General features: G+C 38.9%; 1 pseudogene; it reads left to right on the top strand.

The window, feature by feature from the left end:
- Positions 1-3,759: 3,759 nt before the first annotated feature.
- Positions 3,760-7,170, top strand: LOC119088960 (annotated as a pseudogene).
- The last annotated feature ends 5,088 nt before the right edge of the window (positions 7,171-12,258 follow it).

The raw sequence follows: 12,258 nt of genomic DNA on the forward strand, positions 1-12,258 counted from the left end.
TTTGCTTTAGTTTTTAGCAAATATTATATCACTTTATGATATTATATGCCTATAATTCAAACATTTCAGAAAGCTGAGACAGGAAAATGATGAGTTACAGGCCTGCCTGGACTATATATAGTAGGAGTTTGGGGGGGGGGGAAACACAAATTACACTCAATATAGTATGGTATTTTGATTCTCCTACTTAACCAGCATTATTGTCTTCTAAATTTTACATTCTTCGCTTTTTGTTTGCTTTTGTCAGATCCCTTGGTGCTGGAAATATCTGTTGTTTGCAATCTGGCACTTGTAGATGCTAGAAAGGAGCGAGTCTTTTGATCGCTGAGACATCTCTCCAGCCACATCTGAATTAATCCCCAAGCCCTATAGATTATACTTAATCCTTTATCTGCCAAAGTTCTGACTATATAGCAGTTACAGTAAACACTCTTATCATAAAAGACAACAGGTGTTTGAGACTTGCTTTTAAGATAACCTTGGAAGTACATAAATTTTTAATCTTGATTAAATTTTTTTAATTTCAACTTTTGTTTTTGTCAAGCTCTCACTATATAGTCTAGGCTTGCTTTGTGTGCCTCGGCCTCAGGTGCCGAAGCATGCACCACTATGCTGGGCTTTATGGTTGTGGTTTTTTTTTGTTATTCCTCCCTAGCTATATACTTCATATTGGTGTCAGTATAATGTGGAAGTACTATTAATAGGCACTTTTCTCAACATTACTACATAAAATCAAGTGGTGAAAGTTGATTAAAAAGGGGAAAAAGAATTATTAATATGTGAACAGAAAATTAGTTTCAAGGACCAATGTGTCAATACCATAGGCAGCTCGAAAGAATATGGCCCTGTCTTTACTAGGCGCTCAAAAAAGGAAGACACTACTTAATTTGATGGTTATAGTCCTTTCTATGTTGTGTGGTGCTAGTGAGCAAACCAAGCTTAAATTACTTGACCACTAAGTTATTCCCCAAGTCTTACAAAGCTGAAAATAATGACTTGTCCTTTAAATAAAGAAGAGCTATTGGCCTCTTTCTAAAATAGTGAAAATCACTACTGTTTTCATGAAATTGTACAGTGAATTAATATGATTAATTTAATGTGTGAGGGTGCCACGAGTGCGGGTGTTCAGATTTGATGACAACTTTTCAGCGGTTTTCTCCGTTCCCCCATATGGGTTCTGGGACTAGAACTCAGGTTGTCGTTCTTAGTGCCTTTACCTACTGAGCTGGTTTGCTAACCCTGTACATCAGTTTTTAAAAACAAGAGTCACTCCCCAATGAGAATAGCAGTAGATAAATGATTCTGAAAGGGTCACACTGTATTGTTAGCTAGTCTAAGCCAGTTTTATGAATTTTGGTTCTTTTTTTGGGTGTGTGTGTGGAAGAGGGGGGTTGTTTCAAGACAGGGTTTCTCTCTATAGCCTTGGCTATCCTGGAACTTCCTCTATAGACCAGGCTAGCCTTGAACTCACTAAGACCCACCTTCCTATGCCTGCTGAGTGATGGGATTAAAGGTGTACACCACAACCACCAGGCTAGCCTTGAACTCACAGAGATCCACCTGCCTCTGCTGGGGTTAAAGGCGTGTGCCACCACTGCTCAGCTGAATTTTTTTTTTTTTTTTTTTTTTTGATCTGATGGAGTAGACTTTACTTTTTTGTGACATGATACTAAGAATTTATATGCTATTTTCTAGTTCATGGAAGGTCTTAGTAAGGTCATGTCATGATAAATGCATTCTAAATTTGGCACTGCAAACAAAATTTTAATGGGCTTTTAATAAAAACCAAAGAATAATTTTGTTGAAAGAATAGTTCTACTTTATAGTAGATTAATTTTTGATGGTAAAGAATTAGTGTTTTTATAGTTTTCTTGTGATTTATTGGGGATATGTAACCATTTTACTTTGTTATATTTAGTGTAATTAATTTGTAGTGTGTTAGTATATTATGGTGATATTTTATTTATACTGAAATGCGATTTTATTTGTATGTTAATAATTAAAATTGCCTGGGGTCAGAGCCATAGCAGAAGCTGGGCGGTGGTGGTGTTCAAGGATACAGCCAGCATGGAGACACACGCCTTTAATCTCAATACCAACCATAGAAGACCTGGAGGTCTGTACAGATAGGCAGTGACGAGGAGGTCATGTGGTTGGGTTCACAACCAATGAGAGGGCAGAATAGAAAGTCTATAAAAAAGACAAACAGACAGGAAGTAGGTCTCTTGCTGAGGAGGACAGCAGCAACAGTGAAGGGTAAGATCTGACCTTGGGCTTTCATCTCTGCATTGGCTCTGTGCTTCTTACTGCTTTTTCAAGACAGAGTTTCTTTTTTTAATTAAAATAATTTCTTTTTGGTTTTTCGAGACAGGGTTTCTCTGTGTAGCTTTGCTCCTTTCCCTGGAACTTACTGGGTAGTCCAGGCTGGCCTCAAACTCACAGAGATCCGCCTGGCTCTGCCTCCCGAGTGCTGGGATTAAAGGCTTTTTTTTTTTTTGTTTTTTTTTGTTTTTCCAGTCAGGGTTTCTCTGTATAGCTTTGCACCTTTCCTTGGACTCACTTGGTAGCCCAGGCTGGCCTCGAACTCACAGAGATCCACCTGGCTCTGTCTCCCGAGTGCTGGGATTAAAGGCTTTTTTTTTAGATTTTTTTTTCGAGTCAGGGTTTCTCTGTGTAGCATTGCACCTTTCCTTGGACTCACTTGGTAGCCCAGGCTGGCCTCGAACTCACAGCCATCCGCCTGGCTCTGCCTCTCGAGTGCTGGGATTAAAGGCGTGCTCCACTACCGCCTGGCTTTTGAAATAATTTTTTAAATATACCAACCACAGATCTCCTCTCATCCCTCTTCCAACCCCACCCCCCTCTGGGTTTCTTAGAATAGTCCTGACTGTTATAGAACTACCTCCATAGAACAGGCTGGCCTTGAACTCCCAGAGACATGCCTGCCTCTACCTCCCTGATACTGGTCATAAAGGTGTGTACCACCACACCCAGCTTATTATTTCTCAAAAAGATGTTTAACTTTGAATGAATAATTCATGATTTTTTAAATTATAAAACTTTTTAGGATACTCAGCAGTGGATCACTTGTCTAACATGTGCAAGGCCCCAAGTTCAGTCTCCAGTACAATTATAAACAAAGTATAGGAAAAATATCTGGATGATATAGTGTAAACAATATTCTATTTCTGTTAAATCCTTTTTCCTTAAAAAGAAATTTATTATCTTTGTAAGTAACTAGAACAATTTGCAAAATTAGGACCAAACCCAGGACCATACTACATAGTCATCCTAAGTTTTAAACCAAGTTCTACCCCTGTCAGGTTACTTTTAGAAAAGTAACTGTCTTGAGTATTAGTAACACTGTGCTCTCATTCCTTATTAGCATATAGTTTTATGAGGAACATGAGTGCCAATTTTATTAAGATGAGTTTTTTTTTTTTTTGGTTTTTTCGAGACAGGGTTTCTTTGTGTAGCTTTGTGCCTTTCCTGGAACTTACTTGGTAGACCAGGCTGGCCTTGAACTCACAGTGATCCGCCTGGCTCTGCCTCCCGAGTGCTGGGATTAAAGGCGTGCGCCACCACTGCCCAGCGATATTTGTTTTTTGACTACAGTAGTTTTCCCGAGTGCTGGGATGAGTTTTTTGATAGATGTTTATCAGCCTTTTTATTGCATATGTAAAAATCTTGTAGTCCCTGACTAAGTTACACAAAAGATCTAACAGTTGACACATTTTCTTTAAACTTCCTTTTAGAATAATGATGGTATTGATACAAAAATTTGTTGTAAATAAACAAAATATATGTATATCACTGGAGTCTGTTTGAGCATGAACTAAAGTTTTGTGGTAATTGTTACTATCTCCAGAATGTAGCTGTACATTTGTACACATGTGTACTTCCTATTAATACTGTCTTGATTTTTATGATGTTTTATTTGCCATTTGATGCCCACATTGACTTTTCTATGCAAAACCAGGTTGAAAATGGCTTCACCCATTTCTTTATTTACATACAAATTGGAACCATTTTGTGAATCACAATTGCCTTTTTTCTACAAAGGTTGTTCCCCCTCCCCCCTTCCCTTTTCAGGTTCTCCCCCTACTTTCAGTGCTTGAGATTGAAACCAAGATCTTGTACATGATAGCTAGGCACATATTTTACCACTGGTCTGCATACCCAGCAGTAAAAAAAGCCGTAGTCACATTGCCTTTTTTTTTAAAGTTTAAAACCCGCACATTTATCAGGTACTGTGTAATAGTGTGTTTTGATATATGTTACATTATGTAATAATGTTAAACATATCAAATTAAATATACCTGTGTTATTTATCATTTCTTCCTTCTTAAAACATCCAGAGTTCAGTTTTTGGAAAATACAGTATATTGTCATTTAGTCAACCTTAGCATACACTGTGATATTCAAGTTAGTGTATTTGCTTTGTGTATATGTGTGTTTGTGTGAAAATATTTGAATTTCTGTAATGAAATCTGAAAAGCTTGCTTAAGAAAACACTGCATTTTGATAACTGATACCTAGGAATCTTAATCTTTGGGTATGTAGATGGTTTGTTCTAAGACAAAATTGCTATTCTCAGATTATTTGATAGGTTCAAAGTTTAAATGAATATTTGGAAGAAGTGTAGGTCAAGTATGGAGACTTTAATGTAAAAATTTCACTTCTGATATTGTATTTGCATCTCAGTATCCTGATAGATTTCTGTTTTGATTTTTCTGCTGACAGGTCACATTTAGGGCAGGCAAAACATAAGGGATATATCCCTCCTGAGAGTAGAAAATCTAATTTTAAGGCACCCAAAGTGCAATCTAATACTACTTCTGAACTGTCAAGGGGACACCTTTCTAAAAGGTAAATTTTCACATTGCTTGTACAATTTCCAGGGAGACTTAAATGGTATTGAATTACTGCATAATATTAAAGCTCACAATATTATCTCAAATGTTGCTACACAAGTTTTCTCTTTTTCTCTTGAGTGTATATTTTATTCCCTTTCTGGTGGTGTCACTGATACATACCTTAGGCAATGAAATTTTTACTTGTGTGGGAGTGATGAGGTTCCTCATTTGCTTAACAAACCATGGTGGGCATTTAAAAAAATCCCGTGTATGTTGTGTATCTGTGTGGGTATGTGTACATGAGTGCCAGTGCCCACAGGGGCCAGAAGAGGGCATTGGATTCCCTGGAGTTGGAGTTACAGCTAGTTGTGAGCCACCTGGTCTGGGTGTTGGGAACCGAACTCAAGTGCTATGGAAGTGCAGCAAATGCTCTTAATTGCTCTTGCCCCATTATCGGCATTTGAAAATGTCATTTAATTAACATTTTCTATAATGCCTATTGTCAGAGCCTGTTTAAGTCAGTATTTTTGTTAGTCCAAGTCAGTGTTCTTTTTAAAGTAATTTTATTTGAGTGCTATATATATGTGGGTGCTAGGAGGCCATCACCTAGAATTGGAGTTACTGGTTGTGTGAGCCATCATGTGGGTGCTGGGAATTGAACACTGGACCTCTGCAAAAGCAAGTGCTCTTAAACAAGCCATCTCTCTAGATGTTCGATTGGTAGGAGGCTTTGCAAAGGGGTGTTACTGTGAAGATTCTTTGAGATGGTCTTTTAGATTGGAACTTCAGTATTCTAACTTAGTGGTTATGAACCATTAAGCATTTCTTTTTCTTAAAACAATAAACTCATGATTAGGAGTGTTAGTGTCAGTGATCTTTGAACCAAAGAGTACTCTTACTTTGAACTGGGCATGGTGGAAACAAGCCTGTAATCTCAAGCACATGGGGATAGAGAGCAGGATCAGTTTTCAAAGACAGTCTTAGCTGAGACTCTTCTTAGTTATTAGACCATTCTGGGTTTTGAGAGAGAGAGAGAGAGAAAAGAAGAGAGAAGAATACCTCTTTCCTCCCCCCTATAAGAAGTATGCTTATTTTCCAACAAAATACACTTAAAAATCACTGCCTTTTCTTTTCCACTTTGAACTATCTGAAAAATGTTAGTATTGGACTTCACAGGAAATTCCTCTCCTCCAGGTACTTACTCCAGAGATTTTTGTTTGTTTGCTTTTCAAGGAAGGGTTTCACTCTGTGTAGCTTTTGAGCCTGCCTGCCTGGTCATGAAGTCACAGAGATCTGCCTGCCTCTGCCTCCTGAGTGCTGGGATTAAAGGCGTGTGCTACCACTGCCTGGTTTAGTCCAGAGATTTAGCGCGGAGTTGGGGACTTCAGTCTTAGATGGCAGGTTTACTTATGACAGGCTACTACTAACTCTTTTCTTATTCTAACCTCATAGAAGCTGCAGTTCATCATCTGCTGTCATAGTTCCACAACCAGAGGATCCAGACAGAGCCAATACTTCTGAAAGGCAGAAAACGGGGCAGGTGCCTAGAAAGACAATTCTCGAGGAGTGAAACGCAGTGCTAGTCCAGAACTACAAACAGGACCAATTCTCCTAACTCTGCAAAAAAAGCCCGAGCATTTCAAGCACATTGAGTCTCTCTCAGAAACCAGTAAGCCACATAGTAAGTCAAAGAAGAGACATTTAGATCAGGAGCAACAACTGAAATCTGCACAATTGCCGTCAACAAGCAAGGCTCACACCAGAAAGAGTGTGGCTGCTGGTAGTTCACGGAGTCAGAAAAGAAAGAGGACAGAGAGTTCTTGTGTAAAGAGTGGTTCTGGTCTGAATCAACTGGTGCCGAAGAGAGATCTGCAAAACCCACAAGCTGGCTTCAAAATCGGCCACCTCAGCCAAAGCTGGGTGTAGCACCATCACCGATTCTTCTTCTGCTGCCTCTACTTCCTCCTCATCTTCAGCTGTAGCCTCGGCCTCTTCTACTGTACCACCAGGTGCCAGGGTGAAACAAGGAAAAGACCAGAACAAGGCCAGGCGTTCCCGTTCAGCATCCAGCCCTAGTCCCAGAAGAAGTAGCAGGGAAAAGGAACAGAGTAAAACTGGTGGCTCTTCAAAATTTGATTGGGCTGCTCGTTTCAGCCCTAAAGTTAGCCTACCTAAAACAAAACTGTCTCTTCCAGGGTCTTCTAAGTCAGAGACATCAAAACCTGGACCTTCTGGATTACAGGCCAAATTAGCAAGTAAGTTTGTGGGTCGATCTTTCTTTACTAAAAAGAACATCTGGTTAGTCCAGGAGTAATGATTATGCATTCAAGTTTGTTTATTTTCTCTTAGATTTTTCTGTTTTATCTCCATATGGTAACGCATGTCAATTGAAATACAAGTTAAATTTTGCAGAGACAGACAAAGAATGTTTTATTAATGCTAAGTAATCTTTTTTCAGTATCTGTATGTTTGTCTTTACAGCATTTGCTGATCAGTCATTTCTTAATGTTAGCATGGGGGAAATGTTGGTGTTCTGTACTAGATTTAAAAAAGTGTGCAGTATTTTGACTTTTTAAAGTGATTTTAAAAGAAGATTGCGTCATACATTCCACATACTGCTGGGTACTTAAAAGTTAATGGAAAGAATATTGTCCTCTTGGAGCTTGTAGGAGAGTAGAATAATATTCTTTTTTTTTTTTTTTTTGTTTTTGTTTTTGTTTTTGGTTTTTCAAGACAGGGCTTCTCTGTGTAGCTTTGCGCCTTCCTGGAACTCGCTAGGTATAGACCAGGCTGGCCTCGAACTCACAAAGATCCGCCTGCCTCTGCCTGCCGAGTGCTGGGATTAAAGGCGTGCGCCACCACTGCCCAGCATAGAACAATATTCTAAGCAAAGGAACAGATAGAGCATAGTGCTATTTGAACTAGCCTTGGTGGTGGACAGATGGGGAGACACACACACCACATACACACACACTGGGTGAACAGATGATTCTGACTTTTTAGCTGCTGATTATAGTGATACTGAAGCTGTTCTTCCTTGTTCTGTTTTAAGTAATAAAGGACAAAGAAACTAAGAGAACACTAAGCCACATCCTCTTTTTAGGGGATCAGGGGAGGGCGTAGCATTTCTTTGTGTAGCCCTGGCTGTCCTGGAACTTGCTCTGTAGACCAGGCTGACCTCAAACTCAGAGATGCTTTTCTCTGTCTCCCGAGTGCTTAGATTAAAGATTTGGACCACCACCACCTGGCCTTTTTTACATTTAATAACAGGTTTAAAGGTCTTAATTTTCTTTTCTGTTTTAAATTCTTGACAGAGTCTCAGCATGTTGTTCAAACTAACTTCAAGCCTTGTGATCTTCATACTTGAGCCTGGATTGCAGGCGTATAGCACAGGACTTAGGAGGTTAGGGAGTTGTTGTTTTTGAGTCCTCTTACAAGATTGGCTAGATAGAGCTGTGGACTTCCTTGCTTATTGAAAGCCTTAGAGTGGTTTGCTGCTAACTTTTTTTTTAAACAAATTTTTGTCTCTTGTGTTTGTTTTGTGGGTACACATATCATGGGAGTACATATGTGGAGGTCAGACGACGTTGCTTTTCTACTTCCACCCTATGGGTCCTGGAGATCGAATTAATGTCCTCAGAGAAGGCAAGCACCTTTATAGGCTGAGCCATCTCACTAGCATTCTTGTTCAAAACAACTTTCAGCTAATTCTGAATCAGGCCGAACTTAATATAGAGCCTGAAGTGTTAACTCTGTTTAGCACTAAATCTATAGCTATGCACACACACATACTTGGACATGTGCTATGGGTGCTTGTGGGGGCCAGAGGATAACTTGGTCCTCTCCTGCTTTGGAATTCACTCAAAGCTATTCATTCTCATTTGGTTCTTACTTCTTGAAGTAGTTCCATGGCCAGGTGATGGCATGGCCAGGTGATGGCACATAGTAAGCACTACAGGGCTATGTCTTCAAGCTATTTAGAAGGGAATATGATGAACATACCATGTCTATTTAGTAAAAAAAGCAACAACAGGGTTTAGGGATTTAGCTCAGTGGTAGAGGGCTGGAAGGCCTAGGTTTGGTCCTGCAGCTCCAGGTTTAAAAAAAAAAAGTAACAACAGCTTTCCCCATTAGAGCTTATACCCACCCCTCACAAACCAGTAACTCCATGGATTTACAGTAACAAATGTGAATTCTGTCCCGAGGAATTTCTCAACCTCAGTGCCAGCTTGATTTTTTCTGTATTCTGTCACCTAGGTGTATGCAACTATCAGCAATAGGGCTTTATTAGCTGATTCTTGAATTGTCCTATATTGTTTGGGAAATTTCATGGACTTCTTTACCATTGTGTGTAGGGAGATAACCCAGACTCTTTTTAAAGGATTTTCCTAGAACTAATCATTGAAAAAAACACCAAGAGTTCTGTCAGTTCCTTGGAACATTCTATTAAACATGCTTACATGATCAGAAACTTGATGTAGTGTTCTCAGATTCATTATATAATGTCACTCTCTCAGTCAGCACATTGCTTTCCCAGTCTCACTGCTACTGTCCACCGCTTTTTTCTAATTTCTTTTTCTTTTCTTTTTTGTTTTTTTGAGACAGGGTTTCTCTGTGTAATAATCCTGGCTGTCCTGGCCTAAACTCGGAGAGATCCATCTGCCTCTTCTTCCTAAGTGCTGGGATTAAAGGCTTCAGCCACATTGCCTTTTTATTATTATTATTATATTATTATTATTATTATTATTATATTATTATTTAAGTGAAAAAAAGTTTCAAATCAAAATAGTTGCCATTATTTACTGTGCCTGTGCTTGTCTTGGGTCATCTCATTTTGCCATACAGTTTTCTATGACAAGATGTTTTCTTTCAACTTTAACAATGGAGTGAGAATGATTGACAAGAGATTTGTGTAAGGGACATTTTGTTAAAATGTTTTGTAGAAACACTAGTAATTTTTAGCTGCTTTGTGGAGAACTTTTCTTTGATCAAGTATTTAAGGAAATTCAGGTAATGCATTATAGCTAGGAACTTCGAGTAGTTGTTCAGTAACTTTGTTTGACAAACTTTTTTTGCTACTCTTTTGAGAAATGAGTCTTAATGTGTGGCTCAGGCAACTGAGAAACTCATTATATAATATATAGAGGATGAACTGCAATATCTGATCCTCCTCCAGCCTCAGCCTCTCAAGTGCTAGAATTAACACAGATTTATTTAATCAATTGCAATTTCCTTAGGAAGCAGCAGTGGTTCATAAGAGACCACTTTGGAAATGATACAATTCATTAATTCTGGATAGTTGTATAGAAGAACTTTTCTAGTTATTTCTTCAGTCTCACAGGCGGATGAACAAATTCTTTCTGGTATCTAGCGATGTCAGAAGACATAGGGAAATTTCTGAGCTTGTTGGTAATCATGGCAGGGAGTGAAGGCTGCAGGAGAATGAAGCAACTGGTAAAATTTGTGTCTACAAAACAATAAGTATATAGGTGCTTAGCTTTCTCCTTTCATGCAGTTAGTAACTCAAAGACCAAGAATGGTGCACTTCAAATTTAGGTGGGCCTTACTAACCTTAGACAGACAGGCTTGTAGTTGGTTTTCTCTTGTTTGTTTGTTTGTTGTTTGTTTGTTTCTCTCTCTTCTTCTCTTCTCTCTCTCTTCTCTTCTCTCTCTCTTCTTTCTCTTCTTCTCTTATCTCTCGTCTTTTCTTTGCTTTTCTTTATTTTTCTTTTCTTTCTTTCTATTTCTTTTCTTCTCTTTCTTTCAACTTTTGCGGGGCACTGCACTCAGCCCAAATAAATACATTTTCATACTTTTAGCTTGGCTTGTTTCTAGCCAGCTTTCTAACTTAAAGTCATCCATTTCTCTCTCTTTTTTTTCCATCTGGCTTCTCTGTTCTACATACCTTGCTCTTCCTTCTTACTCTGTGCTGACTGTATGTCTGGTGGCTGGCCCTGGGAGCCTTCTCTTCTTTTCTGGAGCCTATTCTTCTCTGCCTGTAGCCCAACCTATTTCTCTCTCCTGCCTAGCTATTGCTGTTTAGCTCTTTATTAAGACAAACTAACACAGCTTTACAGAGTAACAAATGCAACAATAAAAGAAATGCATTGATGGCGCACGCCTTTAATCCCACAACTCAGGAGGCAGAGGCAGGTGGATCTCTGTGAGTTCAAAGCCAGCCTGGCTACTGAGTTTGTTCCAGAAAGGCGTAAAGACTACAGGGAGAAAAAAGAAAAAGAAAAAAAAGAAAAAAATAGAAATCAACACATCTTTGCATCATCAAACAAACATTTCACAGTATAAACTTGTTTCATCATACTGAAGACAGGAGAGCTCCAAATGGTTGTTCTCTTGTGCCGGTTCAGTATGTGCCACTGTCTCAGCTGTAGGGCATGTTTCAGTCATTCAGCTTTTCCTGTTTTGGAGGTTTCCCTATAGCTGCCTCATGCTCATAGTTATCATGCTCCAGCCTCCTCAGAGCTGGGATATAGATGCATATAACCATAGCCAACTATTTTCTCAGATTTTAAATGTTTGTATCGTGACTATTTTCAATACTATAACTACCTGTATCTCTTAGTAACTTGCTCAAGTACTGTCACTTAGAAAGTTGCATTTATTTTGATTCTTTGTTAGGTTGACCAAGAGTCCTTGTTTCACTGGACTTTCACTAGGCTTGGACTTTGAGCCTAAAAGTCAGTATTGCCCCAAAAAACAGGACAGTTATTAGTTGATAGTTGCCTGGCCTTCTTTATTTTCTCTCTTGATTCCTGTGTGTTTTGGGGGGGGGAAGAGGTGGATAGAGATTTCCTCTTATGACTCCTGACCTTTTTGTCTTTGATTTTTTTTTTCATTCTCTTCTGGTAAATTTCAGTTCATCTCTAACCTATTACTGGTTTTTTTTTTTTTTTCACCCTAGCCTGCACACTTGCTATCTTATTTCAAGAATTGTTGGTTATGATTCATTTTTTCCCTATATAGCTTTTGTATTTGGATTATTGACATTTTTTTTTTTTTTGAGACAGGGTTCTGTGTGTAGCTTTGCGCCTTTCCTGGAACTCACTTGGTAGCCCAGGCTGCCTTGAACTCACAGTGATCCGCCTGGCTCTGCCTCCCGAGTGCTGGGATTAAAGGCGTGCGCCACCACCGCCACACGATATTTGTTTTTTGACTACAGTAGTTTCCATGCTTGAATATTATCTTTTCTAACTTAAGTATATGTATGTTTGCTAGTGTTGATAGTTTTGTTTGAAACTGGGAACTTTTCAGTGGCTGGTGGTTGTGATTGTCTCCTCATAGTCAGGTGAAGATAAGAGCAGAAATCTAATTTTTAAGCCGTTAGTTTGACTGAGATTTACTGCTAATGATTGTTGGACTATTATGAAATGAAAACCTCATCTGC

The sequence above is a fragment of the Peromyscus leucopus genome, chromosome 13 (genome assembly GCF_004664715.2).
Source record: "Peromyscus leucopus breed LL Stock chromosome 13, UCI_PerLeu_2.1, whole genome shotgun sequence".
NCBI classification, from domain to species: Eukaryota; Metazoa; Chordata; class Mammalia; order Rodentia; family Cricetidae; genus Peromyscus; species Peromyscus leucopus.